A 21,111-nucleotide genomic window follows, 5' to 3' on the forward strand; every position below is an offset into this window, starting at 1 on the left:
GTGATCCCCAACGTCGGGGGACCGGATAAGGCACCGCAAGAAGAAGATAAATGTTGGATCTACATATAAACTTTTTTAATGAACCGCTTGAATTATTATTTTGTACCTGTCATATAAAAACCCCCTGGGCGTGCATAATGAGTTTGTTCTAACTCCTGTGAGTACAAAAAAAATAAAAATTGTATGATTTAATAAATAAAATAAAACAATAATAATAATATGTATACATTTAAAAATAAAATAAACTGTAGGTCTGTGATGTAGAAGTTAGCGCATTGGGTAACTGTGCAAGAGGTTAGGGGATCGATTCCCGACATGCTTGACATGAAATATTAATTTCAAAAGTTGTTTTTACACTATAACATTTCACGATCCTTGGACTGGTACTTAAAGCGTAAGACTGATCATCTCACCTTCACATAAAAAAAAATGTTCAAAATACGCTACGATTGGTGTACCAATGCAGTTCCCTATGCAGCATTAGTTATGATGATGATGTATTTTTAAATAACATGTTTGCTTCCACTTATGTTGCATGCCAACTTAACATAGGGTTTTTGGTCACAGGGAGTTAAGGATACGTTAATATTTTATGTAATAAAAGTAATTATGGAAACAAATAAATAAATAATTAAATCAATATTTTATTATAATAAATAACTACAAAGTTAGTGCTACAAACATAAACTTCATATTAAAATAAATAAATGTATATTTTTATAGACATGTAACAATTAACACGATTAATTAACACGGTTTTCCTCATTTTATAAGCCGGTTAACTGCTTGTAAAGACTTTTATCGTAGAATTAGATTAGTTTTGTTTCAACAATGTTTTGAGTATGTCCAAAAGCTTGCAGACTGGCTGGATTTGATCCCTAAGGAGTCGTTCATATTTAAACTTGTTGCAACAGAGAGGAAAAAACATTTTTGAGAAGGGAATCTGGGAGTCTTGGCATTTACAAAGCTTATGACTTGTCATTGGCTGGTTTCATTGGCCATTTTACACACTGTGTAACTGTGTAAATGCCTAGACTCCCATATTCCCTTCTCAAAAATGTTTTTCCTCTCTGTTGCAAAAAAATTAAATATAAACAACTCCTAAGGGAGAAAATTCAGCCAGTCTGCAAGCATTTGGACATACTAAACACATTGTTTAATAACCTACCTGGTAAAAGAAGAAGTATAAAAAATTAGAAAATTGTTTTCAGGCGTTGCCTAGTAGGTGAATTGGTTCAGCCGGATGAATCTCACCCACATGATTAAGGATTCAGCTCTTTTACTTCACAAAAGTCAACATATGGAAGAATTGAGGAAATGTGGATGTTCAAACATAGGCAGAATGGTAAATGTTACACAGTGTGTAAAGTGGCCACTGCAACCATCCAATGACAGATCATAATGCCTAGACTCCCATATTCCCTTCTCAACAATGTTGATCCTCTCTGTTGCAACAAATTTAAATTTGTTTTGTTTACTTAAAGGGAACAAGACTGAATGTTATAAATTTCAGTTTAACATGAATTATACCTCAAGGAACGGAATGTACAGAGTCAATTGTAAATGTTGTTTAAGAAAAAAAAAATTGACAGGAATAAATTTTCGAAATATTTTTTTACGTAAGGTATTACAAACAAATTCAGACCAAATAATCTTTTACTATAATTTTTTTATTTTTTATAATTAGGTATAATAATATTATGAATATGCACGATATACCTATAATATGACCTAATATTTGTTTAAGGAAAATATGATAAGTAATTTTTAATAACGCGTGCGATGTATTTTTGTCATTTATGCTATTCAAATTTCGTGTACAAAGCTCTAAAACAATGTTTTCAGACTTTGTATTATGTACATACTAAAATACCATAAGAATAATTTAGCATCTCGTAACGTTAACATTCGAAAGGTAAAAGGTTACTCTTTAGTAAATTTACGCTTAACTGTACATCAAAAAGGTAAATTAGCGAGACTTTGACCAGTAAGTCTATGTTATTTTATTACATCCATAGTTTGTGATTTGGAAATCATGAACAGTAACTGCTAGTTTGTTGTCAAACGGACGATCAAATGAAGATTGTCATTTTGTTTGGGACCCGGATGCACGTGTAAAGAATAAAAATGCTTTTAAATGTAATTGAACTATTGTCTTTTAACTCCTAATAAAAAAGACATCGTAAAACTGTTGAAATCTGTTTAAAGTAATACAAAATTAGAGGCCAGTAAAAATTATTAATTGCGTTGTTTAATTGTGTTTATGAATGTAATAATTAATTTACTGAATTTTTGAATAAAAACATTATTACATTTGTTTGTCAACGTTTGCTAACAAATATACCAAAATATTCGATAGAATACAGACTTTTGCGGACAATAAGTTGCGTGGGACCATAAAACGCACCTCAAAACTAATATATCAATTTTTAGAAGAAAAAAACTGTTTTGGACGATAAGACGCATTGGACCATAAGACGCACTCCATTTTTTTGTTGAATTTTCAGAGTAAAAATTGCGTCTTCTGGTCCAAAAGATACGGTTAACTTTTACTAAAGTTTTATTCTTCCGCCTCAGTTTATTTCTGTCCAATCGTCGCCTCTATGTCACCCTGTACTATGCAGACTGCATCCAGGTCATACCGATCGCCACATGTCGGTGTAGATTGTCTCTCCACCTTAGCTGCCTGCAATTCTTTTTGTTGTTCGAGTTCTCCAAGTCAACAGGCTTTTTGCCCATTTCTTCATTGCCATTTTTTAGATTCACTACGCGGTTAGTTATGTCGGAGACGTTAGTTTTTTTTATTTAAAAAAAATGTATTTTCGTTCTTATGATTCAAACAAATATTTAGATTTTGGGGCCATTTGCATCGAAGTTTAAAAAACTCACTATTAAAAAATAGTAATGAAGTTGGGGTAGAGTAGGGTTCGAATCTCGGACCTCTGATCCGTGAATCCGCAATACTAGCCACGGGACCACAACCCGATTCTAAAGTTTTCTTTCTCACCTCTTCATCTCTGACTCTTGTCTCTTAAGATTGTTCCTAGCATTGCTCTATCCATGGCTCAGATTTCAACTTTGTGTAGATGAAAGCGTAACATTCAATCAGATAATACGGAATTTAAATAAAGAATTAACATCCGATCCAAAGCATGTGATGTCCATTATTAACCTTCAGGCTTACTTGCTAACAACGAACCCTCGTGTATTGCAAGTCAATTTTGTAGTTCTGAAATAAAATGCAAACAAAACGACAGGTATGGACGTCTAGAACGTTATGTACTTGATTTCTTTGCAGTGTTTTTGAATTTTTTTGAATACGTGACCCCTTTTTTAAGTTGAAAAATCTAGTGACCCCTCAGGACCTTAGTATAAATATCCTCTAAAACCTCTTTCACAAAATGGACTATCCCCTTGTTCTAGTAACGATAGAACCCTTTTAATACCCGATCATCGCTCTTATTTTCTTGCCTCCTCTTTCACAGTAGTAGCCGCTCGACTGTGGAATAATCTACCCACTAATGTTAGAGACGCCCCTTCTTTATTTACATTTAAGTCAAGATTGAAATGTCACTATCTAAATATTTAAATTGTTCTTTTATCCTTCTTCTTTCCTTCCCATCCCCTTTCCTCTCTTCATAGTATAGTGTTAATTTTTTAAAATATATTTTTATTTTTGTTAATTTTTGTTTTTATTTTTAGTATAAAATTGTAAGATTCAACATGTCCATGTATTTATAATTTTCTCAAACTGAACAGTTTGGGTAGGTAGGAAGAAATCGCCTTAAGGCAATATGCCCGCCCTTATATGTATATATATTGTATATGTTTAATTATGATTCATATCATTAATTGTAGTGCTTTCGCACTTATAGTTTACGCAGACAGGGTATAGTCTAAGCTTATAACCGAGTATATGTATATAAAGTGTCAAATAACAGGTTGAAAAACTTGCTTTAAAGTAGGCAAACGTGGCCCAGCCAACTGAATTGGCATCGCTCAACAATTATTGACACATAAGGTTATTGGTTTAGTTGTATTATTTTGACCGTTTTAATATAGTATTTCCCCAGTTCAAAATTATGATTTTTTCTTGACTTTCGATAATTCCCTGTTTTAAGGGTTAGCGAGGTGTATTCACATTAGTTAAGGGGAATAGGTGTTATGCAGGACTTATATTTAGGCGAAAAAAATTTGAACACGGCAACAATCTGTATAACCCAATAATATGTATATTACGACGGTCAAAAAACTTTTTAAAACATGCGAGTTCATGTCTCATTAATCTGTTTAGAAATATTATTTTACTATTAATTAAATTCACAACCGGTGCATAAATTATCATTTCACCTGCGTTTTATTTTTACAAAATGTTAATGCATGATAAAGGAGGCTTGAATGTACTCAGGGGGTTGCAATCAATATAAGACACTTTCGGTGTAAGGGCGGCAGAAGCAAAGAGGGTTGCCGTGCCGTATTCAAAATACTACCTAAAATTTAAATATGTTAGAATAAATTTATATTAAATTCTTCGAGTATTAAATTCTTTCACTTAACTTTAGTAAAATTAATTAGAAACTTGAAGTTTGAGTAGCTGCAAGAAGGTTATTTAATCCGTAGCATTATTTTCTAAATGTAATAAATGCGACATTAAAGAACGTACAATTTTAAAGAATCCAAAAAAACAAAAAATTAAATGCCTGTGGTATCAACAGCGTTACTTTTAATATTTTCTTTTCAATTTGTCGTGTATTTCATGTCGTATTTTTTTTATTATTTGTATATACGCACACATATATTAAAAAAGTACCAAAATTTAATTTGTATAATATTTATTTAAAAACTTCGCTGGTCTGTCTTTAAACCTTATCTTTATTATTATGACTGTATATTTCTGTTAAATAAATAAACAATGCATAAATAACACGAGTTTTTCCTTACAAGTATGGAGATGTACATGTGTTTATATATTATACTATAAAAATATTATTATTGTAAATAAATTAATGCAAAAGTTCTTCACGATCTTTTTTCAAAGTCCGAAGTTGAAAGTTTCTTCTCGTTAATGTCTGTTGAGGATTTTTCCTACACAAATACATTTTCCACACTTCTACAAACATCAAAAGATTGAATAATCGAAAAAGATAAATGTATTGCATGGACAGGAGTAGTGGAAATTAGAGTGTGTTTTGGTTTCTAGTTTTATTTTCCCTGTTTTGCACCTAACGGCGCATAAGGCTCTGCACTGGTACACTAACCGCCGCGTATTTAGATTTTGTTTGGTTAAATAAATATTGATCAGTTTTACACTTTAGGGGCCAGTTAAGGGACTGGAAAATATTTTAGTGAAACTCATTTTAAAGTAGAGATTTCATATTGATCATATCAGGAATCAATTGATCGTGTAAGATGAATGTAAGAAAAAAGCAATGTTTAATTGGGCATTAAAAACCTTGTTGCTTAGATATGAATTCCCCCCTACTCGGAAAGGTTTTCCATCTTTTTGAGATAGCTGCCAATTTCAAAGCTTTCTGACTACTTCACTAGCATAAATTTAATGGCCTATAAAATGTTTTAGGTAACTTTTATTTCGACGAGAGTACTTTAAGCCTCGTTGCCTATATAAGTGTTACTTGTACGTATAAGGGTTACTTACCTGAAGGTGAATACCAAAGCTGGCACAATTCCAAGACTCGGTTCTACCTTAGTACATTTAAGTACGAAGTCTGCCTTTTGCGATATTTCAAAGGTAGTTTGTCAGGCAAAACATATTTGGACAGCTGGAAGAACTAACAAAACTTAATAAAGTCACTGTTTTGACATGAACACAAACAGCTTTATATAAAAATGTTTTAGCGGTTTCCAAAATGGTTAGAAGTTTTTAAATCAAAGTTTATTTGATATCATCATCATCATTCCATGTCCATTTTGAAGTTAGAACATATCGTCACCGTTCAGGCAACAGTAGCTTACTCTAAAAATGACATTTTTAACATATTGAGTACCGGCTTTCGTTCGCATAAAACTTACTCTATGCCTGGCCATTTTTTGTGAAATTTCATGTTTTGTAAAGAGTTACTTTTTTATTTCTTTTTTTTGCACCACAACAGGCCAGGAGGCCTAATTACAGTGGTGAATTACATTACAGAACAACCAGGCTTGAGAAAAATCACTTTAAAAAAAAAAATTGTCTTCTCACCGGGAATCGAACCCGGAACCTTCCGTGCGCGAGTCAAGCGTCTTGACCACTACACCACTTGAAAGTGTTTTAAAGTTATAAAAATGCTTAATCTTAATCTTAATCTTCAAAATCAAATGTCAACTGCAAGCGAAACTGAGTGAAACCGTAATGGCGAATAGCGATATGGCAAATGGCTACGATATGCTATGAAGAAAATAATTTCAATCGATTTAGAAGATCCCTATATTTATCGATATTGCAAATCAGATGACAGTTTTGGAATGGTTTAAGTATTTGTTATTCATAGAACTACAAACAAGTTATAATAGAAGTCACTTCATGTCTGCACATTTTTAGACGGCTGGTAAACCACGTGAAAACACGGGACCGGGATGCAACGCGTGGTAAAACAATCACGTGTTTACACGGCGCCGCGATACAATGTGTTAAGGTAAATATGCTAAACGTATAATTCTGTTTTTTTGTAGGCAAACGTCATCGAGGTAACTTAGTAAGAAAAAAGTTGAATGAATCCTAATTATTTGTTTTCCGCTCAGTTATGTAATGTCATTACATATTAAAACATTAAAAAAACAAGTTTTTTTTTTTTTTTTTAACTACTTCTTATTTGTTTTCCTTTCACTAACTTTTATAACTTGCATTGTTCATACTATAAACCTTGTCTAGACAAGCGTTCGGTTATATTTTAATCTGATTGTTAAAATTTTTAGATTTTGGTTTGATTCTTTACCGGTCGTCTTCCCATAACTTAACATCTAACTTTACACAGGACAAAAGCTATATAATATAATGCCAGAGCCATGGAAATGTTGCAAAAACCACAAGCTAAAGAGGTTGCTGACTACTTCCCTCAGAGAAATTGGTCGCAGAGAGTCTGAGTGGTTGATGGTGGCTGTTAGATGGGCCAACACATGTTTTAATTTGAATTGTTAATATATATTTTTAGTTTTTTACTGATTTAATTTTTAAGATCCTAATGACTTTTTAATTTGTTTTTACTGTTTACTCTTTTTTTTATTAAATCTTTTACTTTATTTTTTAATATGTTTTTTTTAATCTTTCTACTCGGTATTTTGCTAAGGTTTTTTAAATATGCTTTTTGCTATAAACATACATTCATTTTTTTACTATGACTTTAAATATTTTTCTTACTATGTATTCTGTTTTTATTCTGAGTTTTAAACATTTTTATATACATATTTGTATATTTTTAATGTTTCTAACTATGTTTTCACTAAATTTATTAATTTGTTTTTACTATGTTTTTGCTTCATTTTTTACTACATTTTTACTATTTCTTAACTATATTTTTTACCATGTTTATACTCCATTTTTTACTTTGTTTTTCACTTTGTCCTCTATCTTTATAACTGTTTTTATATATTGATTACTGTTTTTTATATATTTTTTGACTATTTTAGAACGGGGTTAATAACTCTAGTTAGGCAGTGAAAGCAACTTTGTATAAATTATAATTTTGATAATAAATAAATAAATAAAACAGTGTATTTACAGGCTACAATTATTTCGTAAAATTTGCTTCGCATAATGAATTTATGCTACCATTTCCTTATTATGCCTTCTCTTATGAATATAAAATAATATATATAATATAATATAATATATATAATATTACATTTGACTCCCTGAAAAGCGTTGATTGGTCCAATAAATCAGTAAAACCCTGAAAAACAAATGAAACTCGATAAGATTATTTTTTTTACGACAGTCAACTATAATAATTCTGTATATTTTTAAAAGAAGTAAATGTCCGTGTCTGGGCTGACAAACAATACGTTTCGGACTCGGTGGTTTTTGTCAGGTAAAAATCCTGAAAAAGGAAAGTAAGTATAAAAAAGTCTATCTTGTGATATACTGGGTGGCGCGTTTGCCTACCATGCTTGAGACCCTGGTTTGTTTCTCGGTAGGATTGATGTAAAATATTTGTTTTAAAGGTGTTATTTAACTGAAATATTTCATTATTCCTGAACCGGCGCCTGAAGCGTAAGACTGATCGCCTTTCCTCTATGTAATGAATGATCGAGATATGTTGCATTAGGTGTTTCAATGCAGTACTTTATGTACCGTAAGTTGAGGTGAATATAGAAATAATAATTTTATGTGTATGTAGTAGATAAAGTAATTGTTATTTTTGTTAACAAACTATGAGTGTTATTATTATTATTATATTAATTTTAAGTAAGCAGCTTAAAGGTGACATACGAAAATCTATTTAAACAAATGTTAGTTTTCGGCGCATTTAAAATTTTACGAAACAAATCTAGTCCATATGTTAAATAATGTTGATGTTTTAGTAACATGTACGCTATCAGACTTAATAAAGGAACAAAGGTGTTGTTTTTTTGGGTAAATGGAGAGTTCAACACCCTTCACCCTATTTCGGACTTTCACACTTTTAAATAACCACCCACTTTGATTAATTCAACCGGGTGGTGATAATCAACCCCTGAATGGGCTAATAATTAAACCACGTGACGAGCGCTTTGTTATTTAGGAAAACAGTTTTTTTTTGGTAATTTGCTCTGGAAATGTGACTCTCCTAACGACATTCAGGTTATTCATTTATTTGTTCACGGACAAATTGCGTCCATCTGATCATTCTCGTTCCTCTTTTTGTATGCAATGGTGCATAGGACACGGCATTTTTATATCAACCGTAATGTATTTTGATTCTCCATTACATGCAGGTACGGTGCCAGTTCTGGAACAACAAAATATCACGCACGTGTTCATGCGAGGACAATGTGTGAGGGTAATCATTGTTCCCGGAGAAGCCTGCCCGTTTTGCTCGGTGGCGATGTCTCGGGACAATTTTTTGTACAAATTGCTGTTTACACGTAGACAACGATCAAGTCCTGGGATAAAACAATATTGTATTGTCTACGTGTAAACGACCTTTAAAGGAACAGCTAAAATTGAAACTGAAAATTCAAAAAATACGAACGACCTTATTTTTATACTAGGTAATGGATATTAAAAATGTTAATTAATTTAAAATGCAAAAAAAATTCCACGAATTCGCGGTCATTAGCACCTACAAAATTATTATCACGTATTTTTCAATTTGAATACCTCGCGAATATCACACCGCGATAAGTTTCTACAAGAAATACTTTTCCAGCTTTAAAACACGCCTTGGGCCTTGGACTGTGTTTATAGAATTATTATACCTTTTAAAAGAAATGAGAGAACGATGTGACCAATTTTATAAATTTTGTGTTTTTTATTTATTTCATTATTCCCCTTTTTGGAACCTAATGGTGTATAGGGCACTGAATTTGGATTTGTATCCATGACAACACGTAGAACATTTTTACACGAAATCATGACTAGGCAATAACTAATATTTTCATATAAGTTAATAAAAATACTTTGTACACTTCCACTAATGTATTTTACCGATTAGCGCTTTTACTTCTAACAGGCATTTTGACTGACGTTCAGGAAGTTCAGAAGATGCCTGTTAGAGGGTGAAAGTGCTAATTAGTCAAAAAAATTCATTTATATGTACCGTTAATGTAAGAATTTTGATTTATAACGTATATTAAAACGGAATTCCACCAAAAAATTACAATTAATAATATAAATTGAATAAAAGTAAGAAAATCAGTAATAGGGTTCAGGTAGCAGTCCAGGAACTATGGAATATTGCGGTGTAAATACCATACAATGAAACAGTAAACATTACAATGACTTATCTGACCTCTTGAAAAATTACACTGGAGATAAATTTGAAATCAGCCTGAAAAAACACACGGTGACACACCGACTAGACGAGAGACATAGCTAGACCTTATAATATTTACTCTAAAGGCCTCACGGGTCTTTTCAAATAATAAATAAATAATTTATAAAGACACGTTTCTTAATACATATTTTATACTTACCATGTCAGGAATTGAACCTGAGACCTCTTGCATAATAGGCAAACGCTCTGACCTTAATAACACGAGGCGGCCGACAGGTACATTTTTTATATTGTAATATCAACTTTTTCGTTACTGATCTTATGAAATTAATGTGGAAATATAGGAATACTAGTAATAATTGAGTGTTCTACAAAATTAACGCTAAGTCAGAAAATAATACTTTTAGTTTGTCAAAATAAATTTTGGAATAATATTTTTATTTGTCTTAAGGCGATGCCTATTAGATGAAATGATTTTAACAAATCAAGTTTAAATGATAAATCATTAACTTCAATTTCAAAAATGCACGCTGGTTGTGGTCCCGTGCCTAGTGTCTCGGACTCACGGCTCAAAGGTTCGTAGTTTGGATCCCACACTTCTCCAACTTGATCCCATTTTCTAATTGTGAGTTATTTACAACTTGTTGAAAATTGCCCTCAAAATTAAATATTTGGGTAAATCGTAAAAACGCACATACTTTTTTTTTATTAAAAAAAAACAGGTTTAATAGATTTTTTATCGTCTTGTCCGTAAGTCTTATCGGTATGTATTTTGTGTAAAAGCAGAGCATCTCTTGGAGATGACAAATATTCGACAACTGTTAAGTTATTTTAACTAGCCGTTTATTTTTACCATTGTGTTACATTTGCATTTTACACGAATTTTTTTTTTTTCAGTATTTTTATCAATAAAAATTTATAGATATTTTCGTGTTAACTGCTAGGATTGATTTGTACATTTCCCTAGCACGAAGTCAAGAAGACAACGTGTTCGAAGTAAAACACAAAAGGGCATAAGAATTTTCGGAAAGCCTGGATAAAAGGCGTTCATCTTTTGGCACTCATATTTACATATTCATCCAAGTTCCTTAACTTGCTGGTGGAATTCCCCGCGTTCTTTTCCCTAATATTCTTCCCCACGCCGAAAATTCCTCACTTTTCCTTCACGATATTAGCATTGCTCAGTTTCGGGAATTTCATGCGAGCACTAACAAAGCCCAGGGAGGTTTGAACTCGGGTGATATTTTTGAGTGAAGAAATGCAAATTTCAGTGATAATCGCTGACTGTGCAGTTCAAGTTGCATTTCTCTCGAATTTTGTGGATGATATACAAAATACAATGAATCCGCCGTTAAACTTTCGCTCTGAGGAAAATAATTCATTGTTTTTGAACTCAAACTGAAGACATATTATACGAAATTTGCATAGTTATTTAAAATTTAAGAAGATTTTATGTGCTATTTTGCGAAAAAAAAACTAATTCTTAGTCTTGCATTTGTATCTAAATCTTTAAGATTTTCACTGCTGTTAACATGCATATTGTCTATTCCTGGGTCAGTCCGGATGATCCAAAACATCAGCAAAGAGTGAAAACAACACACAGCACTATAACTAAGAAAACCCCAATTCTCAGTTAATAATAAAACTCAAATAACTTGATATTTCAAAAGGTTTTTCAAAAATAAATAAACAATAAACAGCAGTATGTCTTCATACAAAATTTATGGTAAATTTTGTACTAGTCAAACACACAAATATTTTGTATTGAATTTACTCTAAGACTAGACTGTACAATAATACAAAATATATTTGGCTGATTTATATGCTATAATTAAACTTACATTCGAACTAAGCTTAGACTTCATATTATACTTTCTGATTTAATAGGGTATGATAAACAAAAGAAGTAGATTTCAGTTAAGAGACAGTCTTAAAACTATATATTACTTACTTAAAACTATAAATTTGTGCTTACAAGTCTGACTCTGAAAACATTTTAAATACTTTAAGTTAAAGAAACTTAATTTTAATAAACTACATCCCGCATCTACATGTTATATTTTCTGATTTTAGACGATATGGTAAACGAAAAAGATAAGATTCTAGTTGAGAGACAGTCTACATACATTACATTTGTGCTTACAAGTCTGTTTCTGAAAATATATTAATTACTTACAATTTAAGAAACTTTATTTTAACAAACAACGCCCCGCATATCTACTCTACATTAAATTATTGAAGCAGAAAACTGGACACGGAAATACTATAATATTTACTTTGCGGTGAAGTAGGTATTTAGACAAATTACCGGCTCGTATAACTCCATAGGTAATGTAAAATTCTTCACATTTTAAAGAACTGTGATCTGGTTTTTCATTCGATTTAAGTTTAATACGAAAATATTTTTTTGGAAAAAATAATAATATAATTAATTCTCTAAACCTGCATTCTACACAACTAATAATGTAGGAACATTGTTTAAAATCGAGTCCCTCAATAGGATAAATAAAGTCCCTCAATAGGATAAATCTGGCATATACTAATTAAATTTTAACGATTGCGCTTAAATCTACATTAGAAACACCAAAATATAATAATACGATATGGGTAAAAGAACTCCTTCGGTGCCTAAATTATAATCATTTTTATGAATTTGCAAACCATATAGAAAATAATAGACAATGGATCGAAACTTCTTCATGTTGAAAATAAAATATCCAAATTGGACAACTCGGAAACGCTAAAATAAATTGTAATATTAGTCCAAGAACACTTACAGTGCCATAATTAGAATTATTTGTCTAAATTTGCAGACCATATAGAAATTAATAGAGAGTGGATTGAAACTTCTTCATGTTGAAAATAAAATATCAAAATTAGGCAACTCGGAAACACTAAAATAAACTGTAATATTAGTAAAAAAACACTCACAGTGCCTAAATTATAATCATTTTTCTGAATTCGCCAACCATATAGAAAATAATAGACAATGTATTAAAACTTCTTCATGTTGAAAATAAAATATTTAAATAAGACAGCTTGGAAATTTAAGAAATTAAATTAAAGAGATTCATAATAGGGAAAAAAAACAATATTTAAAAAATGTTTTCAGTATGTCCAAACGTTTGTAGACAAGCTTTTTTCCTCTTTAGGGAGCTATTTAGATCTAAATATGTTGCAAAACAGAGGGAAAAGATTTTTGAGATGAAAACATGGAAGTCTAGGCATTTACAGGGCTTATTTACTTTTTTATAATATTTACGGCCTATGCCATTTATAACAATAATATGAAAAAACATAAGTACAAGAAACGATGAAAAACATAAAACTATGTAGTAAAGACAAACAAGGGCTAAAACATAATGGTATACAATATATTAGTAAACATGATCAACATTTAAGACTTCGAGCTGACCCATGTCAATCCATCTTCATCCTTTACTGTGTTAATGCCTACTAGGCCTTCGAAAACCGAAAGGTCTATTCTAAATAATTTCAAGTTGTGACGATTGCTTATTAAAATGCACGAAGTGTTGTTTTTATATTTTTGTGCTATATAAAGGTGCAAACAGCTATGGTAAAGGTGTATAGTGGGTTTCGCGTGTTGGATTTATTGGCGTCCTGACGAAGAGACGGGGAAACCAGTAAGCATAAAATAGACGGTAACTGGTTGTATACAAATATGAAATAACATTGAGTGTTTTATTTTTATTATTGATTTAAATTATTTATATATTACCGAAGTTGAATATTCAAATTATAGATAGTACCAAGTTATTAACTAAATACCAGTCCATTATCTCATTTCCGCCGTTTAATATTGTTATCTGTTAGTGTTCGTCCGTAGTAGTGAAATGCTAATTTACGAACAAAGTTCACAAATTTACTTTGGCTTTCTTTTTATAACGCAGCAAAAACCGTAAAATGGTTTCAGCGGTGCTTAGCAAACTGCTGAGACAGTAATTTTGTTTCTCTCCAGGTAGTAAATTTGCTTTGAAGCCAATTCGATTCATTTTGAGTTGTTAGTTGCAAAGTGGCACTTTGACTCGGGAAATTAACTTGAATTCTATCTCTATTCAATTACGGTAAAAAATATTTTAGTATTCATTTAGGTGAGATAATGATGTTGATTGCTTAAAGGGCGCCGATTTGGTCGAAAATAGGTTGCAAATAAACGTGAAAATTACGTTACGCAATTGATTGGGCCAAATTGTGACAAGTGGTCGGGTGGTGCACATTTTGAATAATGTGATGTCCTGTCGGTAAAACAACTTTCTGACTACAAATTAACTGTCGGTCGCTTTGTTGATCCGGGATATAAAAAAAAGGTTTCGCACACTCATAATACTAGATTTAAAACTAAGGGTTTCCTGATTATTCCCTGAATTACAAATTACTTCAGAGACCAAACATTAAGTTGCGTTATTCCAAGGTTGTTCAATAATCTCTCGGAAACCGTTGTCAACATGAAAAATCACCGAATGTTTTTTTTTTAAAATACGTCCTTAGTATTTTATTGTATTTTTTTTATAAGATAATAAATGGGAGTGGCGTTATGAATGGACAACCTTATACCTACGTATAAGGGACATCATCATGGTACAGAAAATAAAACACTGTGTTTAGTAAAAGTCTCATAGTTTTCAAATTATTCAACATTCGCACAATATTTTTTTCTGAGTTATTATGCCGTAAGTAGTTCGTAATATTTACTGACGTTTTAGACGGCATTACAGCTTCCATCAACCATGAAGCTCTACCATGGAGATAGACCAATGGGAAGTGTAGTACCAAAACTGTTTAATTTAATACCTGTTAAAAATTGCGAGTAAAAAAACTTAATTAAGTTATTGTAATTACATTTAAAAAAAAAAGTTAAAACAGCAAGTGAAACTTAAGTGTGCTCATAAATATACTTTATTTTTCATCTTTTATTAAACTACGTACTTACCTTTTATATTTTTTTAAAGTAATGTAACGCAGACAAGCGTTGGCTTTGTAGAAACAAATATATAAATATGTATGTTATATAAATAAATATTAGAAAAAAAAAATTCTGGACGATGTATGCAATCCGAAATCTAAAAAACAGAATAAAATTTTGTGCATTTAAACGGCCGTGAAAATCAAAGACGTTTAATTATTCAACATTTTTTCGAATTTTAAAGCAAATTTCACTCTTTTTGGTGGTAATATTTTAAATCAAGGAATTTTCTCAACCTGTCTTTTGGATAGTAGTCTTGGATAGATATGCTATTAAATGTGAATAGCCATTTTTTTTGTCACAGGAATAGCTTTTTTTAAAAGATTTTTTTATACAAAGGAATTTATTGAAGCGAGATAACGAAACAAAAGAATACTTTTGAAATTACATTTATTACATCAAATTGTACAACAGAGGTTGGAAGTGATCACCTTGATTTCTAATTAATACATACTCTACACCCTCAAATGAACGATAGTAAGATCACGTGACGGCTTCAATTAAAATATTTATTGTGCAGCTATTTAAAGAGAAGCTCCGTAGCTGCTCGACTAAGGTGACTCTTTGTAGACCATCTCCTTCATTGATCTACAATCTTACTACTAAAAAGAGTGGTGAAGGGTGAAATTTTATTCTAATTTTAAAAAACTTCCAATAACTCGTAAACTATAAGGTTTTTATTAAACTCAATTTTTGATTTTCTGAACCATCATGATATCCCCAATCGGTGCGTGTAACATTATCTATTCATTACGCCACATCCTGTATATGTAAAATAAATCTGTTAAAAAAAAAAAAATTCTTAAAACTCTCTACACTTTGTGGGTAATTAATTATACGTTACTAAATATAATAAATAAACGCTGTTCTACGGCACTGAAAGTAAATTCTGATATGTCATAAAAATTTCATTTTATTTGTAATTTTTTATAATTGAACGTAGTTATGCAGAAAGCAGCCAGTCCACAATTTAAAAAACTGACATATTGGTGTTATCGGTAGCAGTAAGGTCAATTCTAAGTTCTGCCAAAAACAGCTAGGCCGTTTTCATACAAAAAACTGTAATAATCAACTTTTGAAAATAGTGCCGATCACAAAAACGTCATTTCTTATTTTGCAGAAAACACCTACAGCACTAAAAAAAACTTGCGGTGCTTAAAAAATTATTAAAACTCGTAAACAAGTTATTTAATTCTTTTTAATAATATTTAAAAACATGTATTTGTTTTTTACTATTTTCACAAATGTGCTATTATCTCAGTTTCACTTTTCTAGGGTTGGCTGCTTTCTGTATAATTATGTTCAATTAAAAGTTGATCATTATTGCAAATAATGAAATTTTAATATGTATCGTATGTTATACAGTTACAAAACATTTCATGGTTGGCGTATCTTTATAAACCAAACTAGTTCATCAAGAAGTTTGGCATAAAGTTTAATTTTTACATCACGTAGCAAGTAAATTAATTTTCCTGAATTGTAAATCACAGCTAGCTCTTGCCACCCTAATAATTAGGTGTTTCTAACCCTCTATCCTTTCTCGCTTTGAACCCGAGTTATCCTAGTTATTCCCATAAAAGGGACTCACTCAGCTACCGACCGAGTACTAGAAATGATTTAAATTGAATGTCCTGTGAAACAAACACATATTCAAGAAGATAGCAACCCCAAAATGCTGAAAATTTAAGCAAAAATTCCACGAATTTAGAATCCCAAATGAGAGATTAGACGGAAGCATATTTTGGATATAAATTTTACAGGGATATTTAAGGCGTCACCTAGATGCGAATTAACATTCAGAAGTCGTCCATACACTGAGATTTTAACGACAATCCGAATATTGATAAAGGTGCGCGAACAGAATAAACTTGAAGAATCTACTAAAATGAGGGGTTCCATCCTAATTTATTCTCGCCTCCCATCTAAAGGCTTCAAATACTTGCCATAAATCTACCCTGGATTGAATTTTAAAATAAATGTCGCACGCGGCGGAGAAATTAAAAATTATATTAGCCGTTTGGAGTTATTACGCTCTTTAATGTATTTAAAAATTAATTGAGTGAACATTTAAGAAAATATAACGACTCCGCTTCAAACTTGCTAAGCTATAAAGCAATATTGTCGACTTTATGTTGCATAAGTAATAAACTACAAGCGTGGCTGCATTAGTTTTATGCAAAACCATTTGAAATGACGTAGGCAATCAATATATGATACTTTTTGATAAAAATAAAGTATACAAGTATTCGAAGCAAGACGCTGAAACACGATACTATATCTACGACTAGCAATTGCTTCTATGTAAGATCGGAGACTCATTTGAGCGGAAGTGGAATGGGGAGTGAAGTGATCTCTATACTTGAGCGAGTACCAATTTATAAGAAAAGACCCCTCCTATAATATTCTTACACTTTTTGTTCGCAATCTTCGATGTCAATTGATCTGTGAACGGCCCTTTACCTGAAAGTAAGTGTTATGTCCCGAAAGGGAGAAACAAAAGTGCACGATAAATATGTATTCAAGTAGCCAATATTAGAAAATCGAATCAGTAAAAAAATTTACTCCTAAAATGTAATACTTTTCCTTTTTAATGACGAAAATTTCTCGGTGGTTATTGCCGTTTTGTTATTCTCTTTGATCACGAATTTGTCCCTTTTGGGAGGCAAAAATGAAAGACAAACTGAATATTTACTTCGCGGCTGATTCAGTTTGAAATTTTCCAATCTAATTTCATGGCAGCTGCGATAAGAAATTTAGGCAAATTGAATTTTATGTTTCCAAAAAACAATTGTATGTGTTTACTCACCGTTGTAAAAATCTTCAAGGGCAGAGAGTGGAAACTTTGAATCTGTAACAAGAGAACATTAAATTTAATACATTATAAAATTGTATGTGAATATTAATATAAATATCGTTGATTCATAACACAACCTACTTAAATTTTATTTAAAATAAAACACTTTGTATATATAGACCACACACGAGTTTGATATTATAATACAGTCTCAGGTATTCTGATTACGCATCACCAGGTTGAATTTTAGCCTGCCACGTTGTCGATAAAGCAGTGCTTCACAATAAAGTTAGAAGGCAAAACAGAAAAAAGCAAAATGGCGACATAACGTCAGATTTTTACATGGACAAGTAAAAAAATAAATTGGAATAACTTATAAAAGCAAATTGGAAAGAGATTGACTTAATGAACAAAAATGTCGTTTCTTTGTTATCTACAGGTAGGAGTGTTTGTAAGTAATGTATTGGTTCAGTTTGTTTTGTGATGTCAAACTAATGAAATTAGTTACGCCACATATTACTCTATGTGTGTATAGCACATTGACTAGGTTAAGGCGTTCAAATTTATTTGCTGCCTGCTATGCCCCGGTAAAGCTGTTGCAATGCCTACCGTGGGTACCAATTATTGTCCCGGTGCCATAATAAGACCTGAACTGTCATTGTGTGTGCATGTGTTTTTGATATTCTCACCGCGATCGCGAATAAGTTATTTATGCGATTAATACCTCATTAAATCCACTATGTCGTGTAATCACGTTTGATATTCAAGAAAACCTGCTATTTATAAAATCTTCTAAGAGCAACTTTGGTTTTTATGCCCCAATATCCAGAATGTGTAGATGAGTCAATTCATCACACGATTTGGAATTTTTTGGGATAGATCTTCCGGCTTTTCGTAGATCTCTTCGCGACTAAACAGTGTGGGATGAAGTTGGATTGGCATGGTTTAGCTCAAAGTTTTAGGTCTTTCGTTTTTTTAAATATATTGTATACAATTATTGTTTTGCCATTGTTTGTCTTTGCTAAATAGTTTTTACTTGCATTTATGTTTCTTCATGTAACTGTTAAATTGGCTTATGCCGTATATATTATAAATAAATAAAACACGTCAAGTGCCCCATCTTCCTGACCACAGGATCTGATCTGATCCTGAATGCCGCAACGAAAATTAAAAAAAAATAAGGTGCTAGAACCCCGGTACAAGGTAGGTAATTGCATTCATTGTATTAGGGTTCAGTGGCAAAGTAAATAAGGTTAATGCATCCCGCGAACCAGACTATTTCGAGCGTTCATCTGACAACAGGCAAGTAGCGCGATCAAAAATAAAACTTAGTGTTTTATTGAGCAACACAAGTATTTTATGAGCCAATCAATTGGAAGGATGATGGGTAACCAGAATCCCTGAAACTAATTGTGATATAAAATTAAACGCATGTGATGTCTATATTTTAACGGAAGTGAAGAAACACGATTTGATTTTATGTTATGTTTTCTTCTAATAAAATTATTAATTAGTATTTGCATGACCGTAAAAACTTTTTCAAATCAGGTTGTGGTCCCGTGGCTAGTGCCTAGTGTTGCAGACTCACGTATCAGAGATCCAAGGTTTGAAACCCACTCTACGTCAACGTGATTTCCAGTTTCTAAGAATGAGTTATTTTCAACTCATTGAAAATGGCCCCAAAAATCGAAATATTTAGGTAAATAATAAAAAAGCCAATGTTTCCTTGTATAAATAAAAAAGAAAAAATCGCATGTTTTTATTTACGTAGACAACTACTGAATTTAAACATTTAGTAGTCAATCAAGATTGATATGTATTATTATATGGAAATACGGAAGTCTAGGCATTCACAAAGCATTTCGCCTGTCATTGGCTGGTTAAAGTGATAATTTTCACTGACTTTTCCCCTTAAATTGCATCATTTTGAAATCTACAAGTAGAATTACCAGAATGATTATTTACCTTTTTTATATTTTAAGGATATTTATTAAAATATTGGGTGTTTACATAAGTTGTGTTCCAAAAGAAAAGAGCACGGGGACACAAAAAATACAACAAATTAGTTGATAATTAATAGCATCTTAACCGTTCGCGATAGCGCGATAACGCGAGCAGCTTTGGCAACTTTATTTCCTTGATTAAACGCGAACAGAAAAAGGTGTCGAAAATGCTTACTTTCGTCTACTGGAAGGCTTAAAATCAAATAAAATAATGTATTTAACGTAAAAACAAACAAAATATCTTGCTTAAAAGATGCTTTAGCAGAAAAACTATTTCGAATGACGCATAACCTTTGCCATTTTGTTATTTTTTACACCCAATACTTTGTTTTTTATTTGGATCATTAACATGTTAAAAAAACATAAATCCTTCACGGTCGAAAATAAAATTTGAACATATTTATAAATAAAACATGCCTTTAGTATCAACAACGATAAAGTTAGGTAACATATAAGGTACCTTTTTGTTGTTAGTTTAGATAAGGTGTCATTTGACTCTGAACTTACCTACGTAAAGTGAATAAACCATAAAACTGTAAGCTCGGAGATTGGTGCTTCACAAATGTACGTTTACTTCCTAAGAAAATTGAATGACTCAGAGGTAAGGGTAAGCTAACGATATGCTTTGCTTATGGACAAGAGCTTTCTTGGAAAATAGTCGAGACAAATATTTTTTTGTATTTTAATGAAGTCTTTAGTAACTTGAGTTGTAGTCGAGAAAGTCAGACTTCAATATTAGTGGTTATACTGTTAACTCTATTTAAGTTTAAATTACATTTAAGTTAATTGTGCTGGCACAAGAAATAACTCATTTTGTTTATATTTGCTAACTCTTTGAATAAATTTGATCCCAGTACTAATTGGATACCCATAAAATATTGTAGTTAGATAGTAAGTACATATTGTACATGGGTATCGTACCTGAACGAACAATAATTAAAAAAATAAATAAAAAAACTTTGTTTATTACCACATTTTTATTTATTCCGACCGGTTTCAAAGCTATACAAGCTTCTTTATCAAGGTATACTTAACAAATAAATTATATCCTGATTTATTTATTCCATATTGTGATTTGTATGGAACTAATAAATCATGTCTCTCTGTCTTTGAAGGATGGGAAGCGTAATTTGAGATGGATTTGCTCAAAACTAGACAGAAGTAGACTCTTAGAAATGTCAACCATGTTTTGAGTTAGTTCAAATTTTTCTAGACAAGGACTGGATTCAGCTCCCCGGGGAGCTATTAATATTTATACATTACAACAGATATGAAAATCATTTTTACAGAAGGGAATATAAAAGTGGAGGCATCCACGGGGCTTATGACCTGTCGTTGGCTGGTTTAAGTGGCTACTTTGCACACTGTGTAACATTCACCATTCTGCCTATATTTGAACATCTCTATATTCTTTCGACT

At 31.6% G+C, this 21,111-nt stretch overlaps 1 protein-coding gene across 1 annotated transcript in view; it reads right to left on the reverse strand.

Annotated features, from left to right (window-relative positions):
* Ddr (discoidin domain-containing receptor 2) overlaps positions 1–21,111 on the reverse strand; it is a 633,418-nt gene that overhangs the window by 282,457 nt on the left and 329,850 nt on the right. Inside the window, exon 5 of the mRNA XM_088243797.1 lies at positions 17,702–17,743. The gene's annotated coding sequence lies outside the window, so the exon portion shown is untranslated. The remainder of the gene's footprint in view (positions 1–17,701; positions 17,744–21,111) is intronic.

The sequence above is a fragment of the Micrasema longulum genome, unplaced genomic scaffold, assembly GCF_059751315.1.
Source record: "Micrasema longulum isolate JH-2025_06_02 unplaced genomic scaffold, ASM5975131v1 h1tg000234l, whole genome shotgun sequence".
Lineage (NCBI taxonomy): Eukaryota > Metazoa > Arthropoda > Insecta > Trichoptera > Brachycentridae > Micrasema > Micrasema longulum.